The sequence below is a fragment of the Manis javanica genome, chromosome 3 (genome assembly GCF_040802235.1).
Source record: "Manis javanica isolate MJ-LG chromosome 3, MJ_LKY, whole genome shotgun sequence".
Taxonomy (NCBI): domain Eukaryota; kingdom Metazoa; phylum Chordata; class Mammalia; order Pholidota; family Manidae; genus Manis; species Manis javanica.
Window position 1 is genome coordinate 163,626,844 of NC_133158.1, and position 6,147 is coordinate 163,632,990.

Below are 6,147 nucleotides of genomic sequence, written 5' to 3' on the forward strand. Positions count from 1 at the left end.
TTAGTGAAAAAGGGTCAGTGTGGTTGGAGATCAGGGTGTCCTAAATCTACCTCAGTGTGCCCCCATGAAAATTTTTAGGGTCTTACTCTTCTCCAGTCAATGCCATAACATTCCTGTAAGCGTTCTGATGAAGCTGTTAATTTGATTTATGTTGAAATTCAGCAACCCAAAAGATCAGATACTACATCTTATTTTCAATGACATCAAACTTGTAGCTATAAGGTATATGAAATTATGTTAGGGTAACCACAGATGCTTTTAATCTAAGAAGTTAAAATTCAAGTTGCAGCAAAATCATCAGAGCAGAAAGAAATAACCGGCCCTCTTCTCAGTCCCTATATTCTTCATTTCCACAATAACATCTACCATGACAGTGTATTATCTTTTAATGAACTATGAAAAGCAAAGTGTGGGCTAGTGTAAGACTTTAGAATTTCTGGGAGCTACATATACAAGGTGGATTTGTGCCCACTCATAAGCCCTTCTCCACAAATGTCCATCAGGTATTCATGAGAAAGATTAGGGGCATGGCAAGAGACCAGAGAAAACCTTGTTTACAGTTCAGTCATTGGGGAGGTATGCAGGGGACACTGTGGGAAAGGCAGGAAGTCTGACCGGGATCCTTTGACTTTCTTCCCTTTCCCTCAGGGACCATGGGTGTAGTCAGAGTAGGGTGGAAAAAGAAAAGCAAAATAATTACAGTCAGAGCAATGTAACAACATGCAAGGAAACCCCCTTCCAAAACTCCATCTTAAACATTAAGCTCTAGAGTCATTCTTCAGTGAGATCAGTTAATATCCCCCAGATAAAGGAAAGTAGCCCATGTTTTTATGATGCTAATCATTTGTAATCATGTGTAAGATTCACTTCAGCATGTTAAAAGGCCCAGGCCTATGTGCTGTCTTTCCTCCTTCAAACCTGATCAGGTGATTTGCAACCTGGGCAATTAATAATGGCAAGTAAGCCCAGGCATAAACAACATAGTAAAAGGCAGGAAGGATTCCATCTTAAAGATAAAATTGCATTTTAAAAACTGAGGAAGTTAAGAAGTAAAATTCTTAACTTACTCTTCAGCAAACAGACAGTAGCTCAGCCCACCTTGGGGACTGGGCAGGCAGTCTTGTTTGATACTCGCCCAGACCAGGAAGCTGCTATCCTGGGAGGGAATCAGAGAGCAGTAAATTTTTTGTAAATAACCCAGAGGACTGATAAGAAACTTAATATCTCTTCAAAGATAAACAGTTTGGGATAACTTAGCAGGTCTGCATCCCTAGCCTTTGTCTCTCAACTGCCTATAAATCCCCTAGACAACACACCACCCCAGGCTCTCTTGTCCCCTCCTGGCATGAGCTAGGAGCTCTGTCTTCTCACTTAATCTTTAAATAAAATCCTCTCCCTACCTGGCTCTCCTACCTTTGAATGTTTGCTAAGTTCATTCTTCGACTCTGTGAACAAAAACCCTAGCATTACAACCAAAAAGAAGAACTCAAAGAAGAGGAATAAGAAGAGGAGGAAAAGGAAGAATAAACAGCCTCATGCAACTGGGGGAAGAGCATAAAGTTTCATTTTCAGGGCACAGGTTAAAGCCTATATAGCTGGAGGAAGAGAACATAAAAGAACCTCTACCCTTCAGGGAGGAGCAGGAAACTGTCCTAGACCAGACCATGAGAGGTCTCCTATGATGGGAAAGGGTCAAGGTTACTGAGAAGGCCTCATCTCTGAGAGGCAAGGATATAGCACCTACTGTAAGAGTGAGGCTGAACCAGAACAACAAAGAGTTAGCAAAAAAGGGTCAATGTGGTCGGGGTTCAGGGTGTCCTAAATCTATCTCAGTCTGCCCCCATTTAAATTAAAGCCACCTCCCCCTCCACTACAGGGCTAGCAAGTGTCCAGAACAAGTAACAACAGTCTACTGCTCGAGGAAAGCGTAAAAACATGAAAATCATACTCTGTGACACAGGCACAAAAAGAAGACTGATAGCTAAGAGTAGAACAGACACTGAGAAAAACTCTCCAACAAATCCACTACCACTTTAAGCAAAAACTAACATGAGAAGAATTTGAAACCTGCTGCACATTGAGGGTAATCATAGCAATAACAAAATGACATAATTGTCTCAACAGTCCCTACTAAAGAAAAGACATATCCATTTCTGGGTGTAAATAGTGTTTACCTTAGTCTCTACACGCCTATACATGATGACTAGTTTTTAACCAAAACTGATGAGACACACAATGAAACAAAAAAATAACACATGGTCAAGAGACAAACCATCCAAAAGAACTATATTCAGATATGACATGGAGTTTGGAATTATCACACAGGGAATTTTAAACACTACAATGAATATATTTGAAAGTTTTAGTTCACAGGACAATACACATTTTCAATAAAGGGCCAGATAATTATTTTAATGATTTTCCAACCATGAGGTAAAATTGAGGGTATTATGTACTTATAAGGAAAAGGACACACAAAAATATAATAATACTAATAGAGTACAATATTTTGTAATATAAATCTAATGAGAATTATATTTGGGGATAATAACACCTTACTTAATTAGGGTTCAAAGTTAGTACTCTCTACCATCAAAATCAATTTTAAATTTTCTGTTAATGGTGATCTGTAACATTTTATGCATTTCGTCTTTTAAAATCTTTTCATGCAGATGGAAAGCTGTGAGATTAAAGATGGTGGCGTGAGAGGAGAGACAGAGGCTTCCTCCTAAAACGGCATACAATTCGAAAATATAGTTGGTGCAACTAATCCTAAGAGAGCAACAGTAAAGAGGACTGTGCCAGACTGCATACACCTGGAGAAAAGAGCAGACCTCACAGAACAGGGTAATGTACCAGATACAAAGTGTCTTTGAGGAAGTAATTGTGGCCTGGCAGGACCCAAGCCTTTCCCCTACCCCAGCTCACAGGCGGGAGAAAGGGAAATGGAGCAGGGAGGGAGTGGAAGGCCTGGGACTGCTGAATACCTAGCTCCAGAGATCTCCTCTGGGAGCACAAACCTACTTTTTATGGTGCTTTCATGATACTCATGTGATTACGGAGTTGGAAAGGTAATACAGGCAGAATTCCTGGAGAGACTGAGATTCCACCTGCTTGTGGAAAGCAGGGATCCATATCCAGCTGCTCTGGGACAAAAGCTTATACCTGTGTGCTGGGCTCACTGGTTCAGGCAGTGGAGACAGGCATAGCAGCTGGGAAGCAGGAAACAGCTCTTTCCTCCCCCCCAGGCACCAATACCGCTTCCCTGGGACCCCCAACATTGCTTCAGGAGCTGAGCAGCTCCAGAGTTGAGCTTCTGGACACTAGAGGGCGCCATATACAAATATTGAAACGCCAAAGGAACCTGGTTCAGAGTAAAATTAATATAACTCCAGAGAAAGATTTAAATGACATGGACCTTACAACTCTTCCTGAAAGAGAGTTCAAAATAAAAATCATCAACATGCGAATGGAGGTACGGAAAGATATTCAAGAACTCAGGAATGAATTCTGGTCAGAGATTCAATCATTGAAGAGCACGATGAGGGTATTAAAAGCAGGTTGGATACAGTGGAGGAGACGATAAATGAAATAGAAACTAGAGAAGAGGAATACAAAGAAACTGAGGCACAGAGAGAAAAAGGATCTCTAAGAATGTAAGAATATTGAGAGAACTGTATGACCAATCCAAACAGAACAATATTCGAATTACAGGGATACCAGAAGAAGAAGAGAAAGGGAAAGGGATAGAAAGTGTCTTTGAGGAGGTAGTTGCTGGAAACTTCCCCAATCTGGTCTAGTCTCTCAGGCCATGGAGGTGCACAGATCTCCCAACACAAGGGACCCAAGAAAGACAACACCAAGACATATAGTAATAAAATTGGCAAAGACCAAGGATAAAGACAGACTATTAAAATCAGCCAGAGAGAGAAATAAGATCACATACATAGGAAAGCCCATCAGGCTAACATCAGACTTCTCAGCAGAAACCTTACAGGCCAGAAGGGAGTGGCATGAAGCATTTAATGCCATGAAGCAGAAGGGCTGGGAACCAAGATTACTTTATCTGGCAAGATTATCATTTAAATTTAAAGACGGGATTAAACAATTTCCAGATAAGCAAAAGCTGAGAGAATTTACCTCCCACAAACCATCTCTACACTCTATTTTGGAGGGACTTCTATAGATGGAAGTGTTCCTAAGATTAAATAGCTGTGACCAGAGGTAATAAAATCACAGTAAAGAAAGTAGAACAGCTAATTACTAAGCAAATGCAAAATTAAATCAACTATCCCCAAAGTCAATCAAGGGATAGGAAAAGAGTTCAGAATATGATACCTAATATATAAAGAATGAAGAAGGAAGAAAAAGGAGCAGAAAAAGAAAAGAACCTTTAGATTGTGTTTGTAACAGCATATTAAGTGAGTTAAGTAAGACTATTAGATAGTAAGGAAGTTAACAATGTACCTTTGGTAACCATGACTCTAAAGCCTGCAATGGCAATAAATACAAACCTATCAATAATCACCCTAAATGTAAATAGACTGAATGCACCAATCAAAAGATATAGATTCACTGAATGGATTAAAAAAAACAGGACCCATCTATATGCTGCCTACAAGAGACTCACTTTAAACCCAAAGACATACACAGACTGTAAGTGAAGGGATGGAAAAAGATATTTCATGCAACTAATAGGGAGAAAAAAGCAGGAGTTGCAGTACTTGTATCAGACAAGATAGACTTTGAAACAAAGAAAGTCACAAGAGGTAAGGACATTACATAAACATTAAGAGGTCAATCCAACAAGAAGATATAACCATTATAAATATTTATGCTCCCAACACAGGAGCACCCACATATGTGAAACAAATATTAACAATTAAAAGGGGAAATAGAATGCAATGCACGCATTCTAGGAGACTTCAACACTCCACTCACGCTGAAGGAAAGATCAACCAGACAGAAGATAAGGAGACAGAGACACTGAAAAACACAATAGAACAGATGGACCTAACAGACATCTACAGAATGCTACACCCAAAAGCAGCAGAAAAGACATTCCTCTCAAGTGCACATGGAACATTTTCAAGAATAGATCATATACTAGGCCACAAAAAGATCCTCAGTGAATTCAAAAAGATTGAAATTGTACCAACCAGTTTCTCAGACCCCAAGGTATGAAACTAGAAATAAATTACACAAAGAAAATGAAGAATCCCACAAACACATGGAGGCTTCACAACATACTCCTAAATAACCAATGGATCAATTACCAAATAAAAACAGAGATCAAGCAATATATGGAGACAAATGACAACAGTAATTCAACACCACAAAATATGTGGGATGCAGCCAAGGCTGTGCTAAGAGGAAAGTATATTGCAATGCAGGTCTACCTATAGAAAGAAGAACAATCCCATATAAGCAGTCTAAACTCACAATTAATGAAACTAGAAAAAGAACAATAAATGAAGCCCAAAGTCAGTAGAAGGAGGGATATAATAAAGATTAGAGCAGAAATAAATAAAATTGAGAAGAATAAAACAGTAGAAAGAATCAATGAAAGCAAGAGCTGGTTCTTCAAGAAAATAAACAAAATAGATAAACCCCTAGTCACACTTATGAAGAAAAAAAGAGAGTCTCCACACATAAAAAGAATCAGAAATGAGAAAGGAAAAATCACTACAGACACCACAGAAATACAAATTATTAGAGAACACTATGGAAAAGTATATGCTAACAAACTGGATAACCTAGAAGAAATGGACAACTTTCTAGAAAAATACAACCTTCCAAGGCTAACCAAGGAAGAAACAGAAAACCTGAACAGACCAATTACCAGCAATGAAATTAAACTGGTAATCAAAAACCCACCTAAGAACAAAACGCCTGGACAAGATGGCTTCACTGCTGAATTTTATCAAACATTTAGTGAAGACCTAATACCCATTATCCTTAAAGTTTTCCAAAAAATAGAAGAGGAGGGAATACTTCCAAACTCATTCTATAAGGCCAGCATCACTCTAATACCAAAACTGGGCAAAGACACCACAAAAAAAGAAAATTACAGACTAATATCCCTGATGAACATAGATGCAAAAATACTCAACAAAATATTAGCAAACTGAATTCAAAAATATCATC